This window comes from Cavia porcellus, unplaced genomic scaffold (genome assembly GCF_034190915.1).
Source record: "Cavia porcellus strain 051 isolate PalLab524CR breed Dunkin Hartley unplaced genomic scaffold, mCavPor4.1 scaffold_12, whole genome shotgun sequence".
In the NCBI taxonomy this organism is placed as follows: Eukaryota; Metazoa; Chordata; class Mammalia; order Rodentia; family Caviidae; genus Cavia; species Cavia porcellus.
In genome coordinates this window covers 78918232-78927513 of record NW_026947495.1, presented here as the reverse complement: position 1 = coordinate 78927513, position 9282 = coordinate 78918232, and positions in this window count along the sequence as shown.

The following is a 9282-nucleotide window of genomic DNA, read 5'->3' as shown; positions in this document are numbered from 1 at the left end:
AACTGTTGCTGTGGGCCACTGTCAATGAGGTATCAGAAAAAATTTCATGGTGGACTAGTTTATGTTTAGGATTGTAGATGATTTTCCTATTAGTTCTTGTCCTGAAGTTGCTTAACTTTAATAACATAAAGGGAAAAAACCTTTTTTTTTTTTTTACTATAACTGTTATTAGCAGGGAGTGATTTTTCTTTTATGATTATAACTTACAGAAAGTTGTGATAAGGAATGGTGTTTTCTTATGGAGTGAAAGTGAAGATTTGATAAGCAAAGAATAAAATATACATATATGTTTATGTATTGTATACATTTACACATATACATGTATTTTTACACACAGCCATGTTTAGAGTCAATACTGTGAATGTTTTTGCATTTTGGGGAGAGATTTTCTTTTGTGTACTGAATAACTTTAGAGATTATTAGTACCATAATTTCAATTTGTTCACACAGACTTTATGAATTAGGTCTTTGGGGATTTTTCTAGATTTCATTTTACTTTTCCAACTTGAATTATTGATTCTAATAATACTTCTTTAAGTGTGACACAGTTACTTTCACATGTGCTTGAAATTTGAGCTCTCCAAGCAAGTTTAACAGATCATTTTGAATGATTTCTTCCCCATGTTGCACAGAATCTTCCAATGCCACCCGTCGCTGATGTCTCCAGGAGCAGATGGCTCGGGGGTGGATTGTTGAGTGAGACATTCCACTTCTTGGTCCCGAGGCCGCACAGTTGCTGTTGGAAAGGTTACAGAAACGACAACTGGTACACAAGAAGTTGCAAACTGGAGTGTGAGCATAGCCAGGCAACTGTATGGAGCCTGTCCAAAGGAAGCCGCTTTGACGAAATCTTGACATCTGCCACAGAAAGAGATGCAGCCCTTGCCGTAGGTTTGCGTATCAGGAAGGTGGCTGACATCTTGGCAATGTTTTTCATATCTGTACTTTAACAGGTTTCATGATTCGACTGCAAATGAAAGAATCTGTGGAAGAGTCTTTTCTATAGTGAACATTTTTTCTTTATTCTTGAGTAAGAGACAGTAAATTTGTTTGTTCCATTTGCCTTTCACGTCCCTTGGTAAACTATTTCTTTTCTCTTTCCTTTCCTTTCCTTTCCTTTCCTTTCCTTTCCTTTCCTTTCCTTTCCTTTCCTTTCCTTTCCTTTCCTTCCCTCTCTTCTCTTCTTTTCTTTTGACCTTCAAAAAATACAGCGAATAAGGAAATTGTAAATCATGCTCTGTCACCTAAATATCCATGGTTTAAAGCAGATAGTCAAAATACAGGGAACTTTGGTTAGTTTGAACACAGGAACACATTTAGGGCACATTTCTAGGATGCCAGAAGTCAAGAGATTTCAACTGATTTTTGTGTTTTAAGTGAAGCCTTTCCAAGGCCCAACCTGGTGCAAGTTAACCACAAACACCAGTAAATGTGGTTTGATTTTGTTTACAATTATTCCTTGAGTCTTTTCCTTCTTTTCAATGATCAAAGTCATTTAATGAAATTTTTAGTATCCCTTTCAATTTAGGGAATATGTAAAAGTGGAAGTAAGTACAGGAAATTGCACCTGTGTGTGCATTGCTTCTGTTATGTGCTCACCTGAAACACACCGTCGGTCTCGATGTGTAGGGATATGTGATGCTGTTGACTGTTTGGACCAGCACTGCTGCCTGAGGTCATGCCCAGGGTTCTGCGGATCCTGGCACAGCTGTGTAACCTGGAAGCATCAGGAAGTGAGGTCACAAGCGCCAGCTGGTCTTCACTGCTCTCCTTTTACTGATTTTCATCCGACCTCCTTTCTTTCTGATAATCCCCAGAGATGTCACAGCACCTACTGAAACTGGCAGCGTAGAGAATTCTTATTCTGAAATGTGAGTGACAGAAGAGCTCAGAAAAATAGAATAATACTAACAAAAAGCCACACTGGGACCTTGGTCACATACAGCCTGGGAATACAAGCAGATGTCAGTCTGTGTAGATCAACTGTTTCCCAACAGAGCAAGGCAGCTGTTTGATCATCCATTGGCTGGTATTCTTCAGGGAATTATAAATATGGATGTCGGCTCCACACGTCCTGTTCCACCCACGATGAGACTGATTTGGAAGACCAAGGTAATGTGGACACATTCAAATTCTCATTTCCATATATCTCAACATTATTTTTAGGTGCCACCATACAAAATTGTAGTGAAACATGGAAAAAAGAGGCAGGTGAGTCAAGTTCTGTTTGTTTTTAAGTTGTCTTCCACAGGGCAGCGAAAGCTTTGGAGAAACACTGAGAATGAGTTACGGAGATTTCCTATTTACTTCCTTTCCATGGACACTCATTTGCCCACGGTCCCCTTGTTATTAATGTCTTGAACTAGAGTAGTGTATTTGTTTCAATTTGTGAACCATTATTGAGGTGTTATTATTAACTAAAGCCCAGAGTCTGTCTGAGGGCCCACCTTTTGGGTTACATGGTTCTAAAGGTTTTGACTATATATAGTAACATCCACCCATCTTACAGAAAAACTTTACTGCCTTCAAAATGCTCTGGTGATTCATCTCCTCCACCACCCCAAATCTTGGCAACCACTGAACATTTTTAATGGTCTCAATAGTTTACTTTTTGAATTTAAATACCTCTTTATATAAAATGCTCCTCTTTCTTAAAGGGTACTTCAAACTCCAATAGAAATAGCACAAATTTCAAAAATTTCATGATGAGCGCCTTTGTGAACTGTGTTCAGGATTTGCTTAAGACTTGAATGTGGTGCTTGGTATGACTAGTTCCCTTTCAAAAGTAGGGAATCTAGCCTAATAGTGATAATGGACATTTAAACTTAACTGTAGCTGTTCAAAACCCACGCTTCTGGGAAGTGGTTTTATTTTGATCGTTATTTTTACTGACTCTGTAGAAACTCAGAAATAATTTACAGCAGTGAAGACTTTTTGCAACCCAAATGTAATAATTACTGCCTCTATTTTATACAAGGTGACTCCATTTCGAAAATCACTGGTGATTGGTGATCAGAACAGAAGAGAGCAGGGCCAAATAATTAAGTGGCAGATGGTCACAAAATAGTTCTCTGTTTTAATGCTAACAGGCCAAGCAAAGCCACAAACAACTACAGGGAACAGAAGGAATTTTTAGATGAGTGAAATCATGTAAAACAGTTCCAAACTCAGAATTGATTGCTTCTTTTACAAAGTAACTTCCAATAATTTTCTGCGGAATTTTTAAGTCTCTTAAATATTACACCCAGGGGAAAAGGAAGCTATTTTTGGATTGATAGCACTTCCAAAAATGAAATTTTGGCAACTTTAGCTGATTTACTCTCTTGCTATACAGTAATGTTCATTATGATTGTATTGAAAATGATCCATTTTAGTACAGTGCAAAATCTGTTCTAAAGCAAAATGAATTCAAATTCTGTAAAACCTAAGTATGAAGGTGAACACATCTTTACTCCTCTGTAGCTAGTGGTTTTATCTTATACAAATTACTGTCTAAAAATGTTTAAAACTGTATCACCATTATTTTCTAAAGATAAAATCAGTTATTACATTAGCAAATCAATTAGGCATTTTGTAGGAATCTAAAACTTGGTAATGCCAATCATTTCAACACTCCAGAAAAAAAGTTAAATCTTTATATCTTTTCTAGAACAAAGACCTCAACTCTAAAAGTTTTGGCTGTAACCTGCTTTTAAAATTTTCTCTCACTTTAAAATTGTTGCATATCAAGTTAATATACCATCATTAAAGTAGTCCTCTATTTGTTAAAGAATGTGCTTACTTCCCTATCCACATTTTAAGCAGAAAATATCTTTCTGAAGTAGAAATAAGAGCCAAATGATGAAAGCATAAACCTCTGAACCATGAGCCAAAAGAATTCTGTCTTTTAAGTCAGAAAGCTAAGAAACTCAATATTCAACAGCAAACACTATGTCTGTATGAATGTGTACATCAGTGTGTTATTATATGTGTAAACAATATGCAATGGTCACTTTTGTAGATTAACATGAAGTAGTGCATTAATGATTTTAAAAACAGCATATGAAAAATTCTTCCTCACAAATGTCCATAAGCACAAATAGACAGAAATGAAATAGACAATAGTCAAGGAAATCAAACTTTACTTATCCAATGGATAAGTATGTTAGGATGTAGAGACCAAAACAGTTTCAGAGAGTAACCTCTGAGTGAGAGTCACATCAAATAGCCTGAAATGACGACAGCTCTTGTTACCCAAAATCTTCAGTATCCAAACATCATTTTGCCTGGATATATTTTTGATCATGTTACATGAGCCACATTCACTGTAAAATTATGCATCACTCTGTGTTGCTAAGGTGTGGTGCATGGTGTCCTCAGGTTTAAGCATGTTTAATTCCTCCTTCTGATTCCCATCAGGAGAGGAGTGCGGTTGACATACTTTCAAACTACTTGTACATTTACTCTGTGAAGACTCTGATCATCCAGGTAGTCTTGAACTTGGTCTACTACTTGCAGATAGTGTCCTGAACTTTAATTCCAATCTTTAGTTCTTGGGTGATGGGAGAATAAGGTCTATTTGTGTCATTCTACAATGTAATCAAGTTTCTTATAGCTAGCTGTTTGGAGAACTTTTTTTTCTGGTTGTTGTGTGTAATGCTCAAACACTACTAGTTTGAGATAAGTCTCGAGGCTGGAACCCAGCCTAACTTAGCAAGTTCTAGAGCTGCTTGTCATTAACTCGGTGCTGAAAAGAATCAGATCAACTGTGTTGGCCAGAAAGTCATCCAGTGAGTTTTTCCCAATAATCTAGCAAAGACTCCAAGTGCTCTGCTTGCATTGTAAGTTTGAGAATCACTGCTTTGGGAATGATATGACCAAGAATTTAATATTAGTTTAGGGTTTGCTGTTCTATGTAGGCAAACAACAAAACCAAATAAAGAAAAGTAGCTTTTTAGTTTGATTTCAGCTCATTGGGAACACTTCATGCGTAAGTTTCCCTGAGTGTAATATAAGGAATCAAAGCACATACCAGAGGACTTGGATGGAGATTAAGAAAATGACCCAGAAGACTTGCACGCCTGCTCCTGTACCAGCACACAGCGGCTGTTTGTTAAACATGCATCTACTCTTGAGATCATTAACATTTACCCCCAAAATGAGATGATTTCTGACTCTGAATCCAGTCTGTGTTGTTCATTATAGCTTGTAGCACACATCAATTATACTCAGACTTTTAGTGCAAATATGAATTAAGCACTAGTGACAAACACAATAGCCACAGACACTTGCTTAATGGTTTGAACACGTACTAAGAAGTTTCAAGACCTTATGCCCTTGGATAATTGTGGAAATATGGGCAGGTTGGAAGTATTATTATCATTTCACATTATAATGGACAAAGACAGACTCTAGTGATTAACTGGATACTCCAATATTTTCAGCTGATAAGCATTGGGGCTGTCATTTGAATACATGCTGTCATCTGTAAATTCCATCCACAGACTTGCTAAGTCCACAGAATACTCAGGCAGTACTGTAATACGGTGCTAAACATGAATCAAGAATGAAAGGTTTTTAGGGTATGAGGAATGTTGTAGCAGAGATGCCTAGGGTAAATAAAACTTTTCAATATTAAAATGCCAAGATACTGTTTGTCTAGAGAAAGAACTGAGAATTTTACAGCACAGTATTAAAGATCACTACATAAAATGGATTCTCATTTAATTTGTACATCACTGTAAAACGTTATTGTCTATTGTTCTCACAGGCATTACAGATTACTTGATATTTTTTTCATCTCTTGTACCTCTGGAATTTAAATTTCTGTTTAAACCTTATGCTAGTAGCCAGGAATATAGCTCAGTGTCATAAGTACCTACCTGGAAAGTACAAGGTCCTGAGTTTGATTTCTGGTTTAAAAAAAAAAAAAAAAGTATGCCAGTACTGAAACAACTTTTGTGAACCTTTATATCTCTGACTTTCCTGATTTATATTTTGCATTTAAAAGATATGGAAAACTGGTATTCCTAATTCTAAGATAGATACCAATATGCATGTATTCTCTGCCCCTGTTTCTTCCTCTGTCTCTATGTCTCTGACTCTCTCTGTCTCTGTCTCTCTGTCTCACTGTTTTGCTATCTCTGTCTTTGTCCTGCTGTCTCACTGTCTTTCTGTCTCTTTGTCTCACTGTCTCTGTTTCACTGTCTCGCTGTCTCTCTGTCTCTGTCACTCAGTCTCTCTCTATCTCTCTGTCTCTGTCTGTCTCTCTGTCTCTGTCTGTCTCTCTGTCCCTCTGGCTTGTTATCCTTCTACTGAACATGAGTAGGAGTGATGTAGTCTTTCTCTAGGAAAACGGCACTGTGTTTTGCTGTCTGGCAACTATGGCTTCAAATGCTAACTTCAATATTTGCTAACTGTATGAATGTGGAGAAAAGCCTTAGTTATTTGTTACTGCATAACGAATCATCACATATGTAATGGCCTAACTGTTACATATAATACATCACCAGTGTGTGTGTATGTCTGAGCCACCCTGTCTGGGCCCCTGAAAAATTGGCAGTCAAGGTGCTGACAGTTTGGGGGATGCACTGAAGGTGAGGGCTGGGGGGCTCTGGGTAAAATTTGTTTCCTCTCTCCTGTAGAACGCATGGTGCTTACTTCATCTGGCCCCCAGGAGAACCCATCTGACATTAGAGCCGCCTCCTATTAGGCTCCTCTGAGGTCCGTACTCCAGAGGGAAGCCTTATGAAGGAAAACTAGATTTGATTACCATGATGCACGGCCCATACGATTATGTAATTTATCAAATGACACCTGGGAAGCAGGGCATAGCGGGTGGCGGGATTCACAAGGCTGCTGCTGTGGTTCTGTCAGGTGGACCCAGCAAGTGTCCCCAAGGACACATATTTCATTCAAGAAAGAATGAGTTGGAGAACTCCTCTGTGTAGTTCGCACCTAGGAGGGGCAAACACTGTCATCTGAACGCCACTTACAATGCACATCTGCTGTTTTATGTGATCACTGGTCTTTATTACTTTTGTGTGATGCAAGGTAACTTCTTTGGAAGGAAAGGAAATGGAAGCTTCTTTAATACGTTTGGAACCCCAGGGTGATGGTGCTGTCTCTGGTAGGGAGACTTCATCTTGAGTCATCTGGGTGTTAATGTGCAACGGCCTCCCACTGAGAAGTCCTCAGAAAGTGGGGTCTGGACCCCCATGCTTCCCACTTCTCTGAGGGCAGCACAGTGGGCACTGGGTTGGCTGCTCCCCTGTGAAGCTGCTCTTCCCCTGGGCTTTGTCCCAGGCTGTAACCAGAAGGCCACAGTCCAGAGCATGCCTGGCAGGATCATACTCACCGCAGTGCTCTTAGCTTGGATTCAGAAGAAAACAAGATTCCCAGCCACACAAAGCAGAGGAACTGTGTCTTACACAGAGCTGTCATGCTGCGCTCTCTGAAGGAATGTGCGTCAGAAAGGGTTTTAGTGAGGAAAGGACATACAGAGAAGGGCCAGCATTGTTCTAAAATACGACTTCTGTGGTAGCAAAGATGTGAGAACAGATAAAAGAATTGGTGTCTGTCTGCAGAGTATTATTAAGGTTTACCAAGTAGAATTTTTTCCTAGTGTTTGAAAATATACTAGGCATTGGACTGATTAAGACGCCAGCATTATTTGTTAACTGTGCCCCTACAGTAGAAGAACTGGATGTCCTACTAATGTGAGTAGGGTATAGTTAGGTGATTAATTATAATTAAAAGCTGGTGGGGAAGGGAAAAAATGATGTGCCTATATATGAAAGTCCTTCAAGGTCTTGTTTAAATCCATGACACTATTCACTTAACAGTCATTATCTAAAAAAAAATTACAATTTCTGTGTCTGCTCTTTACTTTTATATACCAGAAGAAAAAGCAAAATGAAAACTTCATTACAACCCCCTGCAGCGCATGGGAAAAATCAGGAACCTGCATTTACTTTGGTGTCACCTTGCAGCTAATAATGAACAGAAAGAAGAACTCTATTCTAGGGATATTTTCAAGGTAAACCAAGATGTCATTCATGATCTTGCTTTCACATCCAATCCTTTAGTGATTGTCAGTTTCTTTGTGCTTGCTGTGTTTTCCAAAGCAAAGCATTTGCATTAAAACTACACAACCGAGAGATGCGTAGATTGAAATGGACAAAAAGCAAATAAACAGAAATATCAGGTGGAGAATGTGGAAATGAGAAAGAAAATCCTCGAGTTTATCTGAGTCACCGCGTGCCTTCCAGAGCTCTGTTAGGGTTAGAGGTGCCTGGATGCTTAGTCATTTGGGCACTGCTCCTCAACCAAGGGTATTTTATAGTATTCTATGAGCAAACTTTAAAAGATATTAATATAAGACATGCTTCTTCTTCCCATGAGTTTTAAATGTGCTGAGAGGGCATGTTGATTGCTGAAGTTTCCTGATTTCTTTTACTTACAGATAATGTGTGGGATGGGATTAGCTGAGCCTTTAAGACCCTCTCAGATTCAACACTGTTCTGGACAATTAAGTGCATTTAAAAAGAATCATGGAAAACACACAACCTGTGCTTCTTAGTAACACAGCTAACAAACACATCCTAATAACTTAGAAATGTTGTGATTTGATGTTAAAAACTGGAACTAAGGCCAGGCAGAAAGACAGAAACTTAAACTTAATTGGTAGAAAATCCTCCTGATGAGAGTCAGGAAATTTATCTTCTATTTGCCTATTTCAAGAAAACCTTACAGTCATGATTGAATTTTAATCAACTTGATATAAAGCTATAGAGTTAATTTTTCTTGGAGTTTTAATCTGCCATTTCAAATCAATATTCTCTTTTCAATATTATATAAGAAGCCCATCTTTTGGCACTGTTTACCTGTGGTGTGAAGAATATGCCTCCAGTGTCAAGGATCCTTCATAATCCACTGAGATCTGGGAATCCTCATTGTCAGTGGGTTCGGTGTTGGTGAAGTGAGCTGCTTGCTGGCATTTATTTGTAAACATAAAGTTACTTCCCAAGGTCACTGCAGCGAACCCCTGAGAACAACGAGGATCAGGGGAAATGTGGGTTTTCCTGTGTGCATCCTCTCCTGAGGCAGCACGGGCACTCTGCCTTCTGTTCCAGCTCTCCTGCTCGAGTGAATGCCCTTTGGGTGGTTTTATTAGTACCACGTCCTTGCAACTTTGCCTCTCTTTGGTGATTCATTGCTTATGTTGGCTTCTAAGAGTGGTACTGAAGTGCTGTCTACAGCTCCTCATTGCCAGGAAGCTGTAACTACGGGAAAACTCAGGTT